Source organism: Caretta caretta, chromosome 1 (genome assembly GCF_965140235.1).
Source record: "Caretta caretta isolate rCarCar2 chromosome 1, rCarCar1.hap1, whole genome shotgun sequence".
Taxonomy (NCBI): domain Eukaryota; kingdom Metazoa; phylum Chordata; order Testudines; family Cheloniidae; genus Caretta; species Caretta caretta.
The window spans coordinates 56,359,133-56,362,771 of NC_134206.1; positions in this window are offsets into that span (position 1 = coordinate 56,359,133).

Consider the following 3,639-nt stretch of genomic DNA (forward strand, 5'->3'; position numbering starts at 1 on the left):
TGAAAGCGACAATGAAAACAGGAAGTGGTGAGGGGCAAATATCCTGATCTTACTTGTAGATCAATTAAGAACAAACACATTCATTAACAAACGGACACATTAATTTCTGTCTTTGTCTCCTAGCTAGGTAAAGCTGTGCAATTGGGGAGGCAGATGAAGCTAATACGTAGATTCTCAGCAGTGCCGGGTTTACAGTGGCTCCATGGAGCCGAGCCCATGCTGAGAAGGGGCCCTGGCCTGCTCCGCTTGCACTGCGCCCCGAGATCCCGCTGGCTCCCCCCATCCACCACTTGCTCCTCTCAGCCTGCCCACCGGCTGGCTGAGGGTTCCTCTCCACTCCATGGCCCCATCCCCTGCTCCTCTCAGCCCCCTGGCCGGACCCCAGTGCACCTCCGGCTCTGGGCAGTCTCTGCTCCCCACCACCTGTGGGGGCCCCACCTGTCTCCCTGGAGCTGAGCTGCCTGGGACTGGTGCAGAAGCCTGGCCAGTCTCAGCCAGGTGTGTGGGGGAAGGGATGGAGGGGGGGGAGGAGACGGTGTGGGGGGCTGGAATGGAGGGGGGGAAGGAGACTGGGGGGGGGGCTGGGTTGGGCTCTTCCAGGCAAGTGCGTCTTGAGGGACCCTGGCCGGGGAAAGTCCTGGCCTGGCTGATCGCACCACTCCCGAGGGGCTAGAATGATTCCTGGCCCTGGGACCGGTCCTGGCTGCTCTGCCGGCTCAGCCTGGCAGACACAGACACCTCCAAGCAGGGCTGGTGAGTGCAGCTGGGAGGCAGGGCTTGGAGGAGTGGGTCTGTAGGGAGCATGGGGCAGGGGGATGTTGGGCTGTGACGTGGTGGGGAGGGTGTGTGTGTGTGTTGGGGCACTAGGGAGTGGGAGTTGTGGTGGGGCTGTGGGCAGGGGTGGTGTGCAGGGTGCTGTGCATTTGAAGGTTGGTCTGGGGGGGCGCTGGGCATAGTAGGTCCGGGGGACCTCTGGCCATAGGGAGTTGGGGGGTGTTGAGCTGTGTGGTGTGGCATAGGCCCACCCCTGAGGGGAAGCACAGGGCCAGGCAGGCCCTGTGCATCTGACAACTGCTGGTTTGTAAATAGTGCCCTTGCATTGGGCGGAACAGGGCCGCCCCTGCCATGCCATGCCATGCCCCATGGCCTCCGGCTGTCCCCTTGCTCTGGGGACTGACCTCCCCGCGCCATGCTCCATTGCCTCCATGGGGGCCCACAAATATGTTTGGTGCCAGGCCCACAAAAGGTTAATCCGGCCCTGATTCTCAGTGCAAGCAACCACCCCAGCCACGCATTTAGTTTCTTCTCCAATTTGTGTATATACATGAGGATAACTGGGGAAGTCTTCCTTGGTGATGCAGGTAAAGGAAAAAAGATTAAACATCAGCCTTTTTTTCCTCTCCTGGAATTCATCATTCCTGGCATAGATGAAGAGTAAATCTGCTGAGAGAATATTTGAGCTACCTTATACCACCACTCAGATCCATCATTTTCTAGATGGTGATTTGAGGGGGAAAAGGCCTGATATATACTCTCTTACCCAGAATAACCACCAGATGTCAGTACAAGTATGAATACAAACCACCAGGGACTGGTTGGTTAATTCTTCTTTAATTTTTGAAGCATCTGAAACCCTAAAACATTTTAATGAGTATTGAAGAGGTAAAAATGCAGAGGGCAGTTTGTGTCAAATAATAGAGGGTCTAAAGTGAGAGGCTGACTTGCTACTATAACCTGGGAACAGAAGATTTCAGATTCTCTTTGTTTGCCTTCAGCTATGAATTGCTTGTTTGGCATATTTGACAGTCAGATGTCTCCTGAGCTCCACCTATGCTGCTTATTGAAATTGTCATTCTATTGACAGCTGAAATTTTAAAAAGAAAAGCACAAGAGTAGGAAGACTTTACATTTGTAGTGGTGAATAACATTGTACACTTACACTTTTCAGCTTGCATGATAGCTTTAAATTAACTTTTTTAATGAAACTTAATTTTCTTCTTTGGCAGGGTTATTGGCCTAGTGGATGGGGGGAAGCTGTAGTCCTGATGTGTTTTGATTTTTGTATGGCTTTTGACAAAGTCCCACATGACATTCTTATAAGCTGTGACCAGAGTCTTACAGGGGAGCCAGCTATGGTCACTCAATTAGGCTGAACTGCAAAGAAGGGGCAACCAAACCCCCAAAAGCTGGTGGATATTCCAATACTTAGGCTGGCTTGGTAAATCTAAAACAGCTTCTTTATTACCTTACTGGTTACTCAGAAGTCCAAACAACACCATTCCCTTGGGGAACAAAAGGTAGTTAGGATGACTCTGAAGGAGGTCCATCACAGGTACTTAGCTATATGAATTAACATAAGGCTATTTGCTTTTTCCTCCACCATTCCCAGTACATTTCAAAGAGAGACGAATAGGGAGATATCCCATGTTTACAATTCATTTAAATGCTAGAATCTTCTTTTGACCTAAAAGAAAAGGAGTACTTGTGGCACCTTAGAGACTAACCAATTTAGTTGAGCATAAGCTTTGTTGCATCCGATGAAGTGAGCTGTAGCTCACGAAAGCTTATGCTCAAATAAATTGGTTAGTCTCTAAGGTGCCACAAGTACTCCTTTTCTTTTTGCAAATACAGACTAACACGGCTGCTACTCTGAAACCTGTTCTTTTGACCTCTGAATTATCAGAATACAGCATAGATGGGGACTGTTGATTACATTGTCGACCCTACTCATACATATGCAAATACACAAAAACACAAACATCTCCCCAGGTGTCTTTTGAGGGTTATTTATTTTGCAGGCTGTTTAACCTTTTCTAGCCATGCATCATATAAGCAAAGTAGGGAAGTGTGGCCCAGATGAAGTTCCTATCAGGTGGGTGCAAAACAGTTTGAAAGACCATACTAAAAGAGTAGCAATCAGTCATTCACTGTCCAATGGGGAGGGTGTATATCATGGGATTCCAAAGGAGTCTACCCTAGGTTTGGTGGAGTGGAGAGTATGTTCATAAAATTTTTAGATGACATCAAGCTGGGAGGTGTCGCTAGCACTTTGGAGGACAGGATTAGAATTCAAAACATCCTGGACAAATTGGAGAATTGGCCTGAAATCAACAAGATGAAAGTCAATAAAGGAGTGCAAAGAACTACACTTAAGAAGGAAAAATCAAATGCCTAACTACAAAATAGGGCATAAATGACTAGACAACAGTACTGTTGGAAAGGATGTGGGGGTTATAGTGGATCACAGACTGAATATGAGTCAGGAATGTCATGCATTTGCATAATAAGACTAATATTTTGGTGTTTATTAACAGGAGGGTGGCATGTAAGACACGAGGTAAGTGTCCTGCTCTACTCAGCCCCGATAAGGCCCCAGCTGGAGAACTGTCCAATTCTGGGCACCACAATTTAAGAAAGATGTGGATAAATTGGGAAAGACTCCAGAGGAGAGCAGCAAAAATGATAAAAGGTTTAGAAAACCTGAGCAAGGAGGAAAGGTTAAAAAACCTGGGCACGTTTAGTATTGAGAAAAGAAGACTGAGCGGAGACCTGATATGTCTTCCAATATGTGAAGGGCTGTTATAGCGATGACTGAGTATCAGTTATTCTCCATGTCCACTAAAGATAGGACAATAAGTA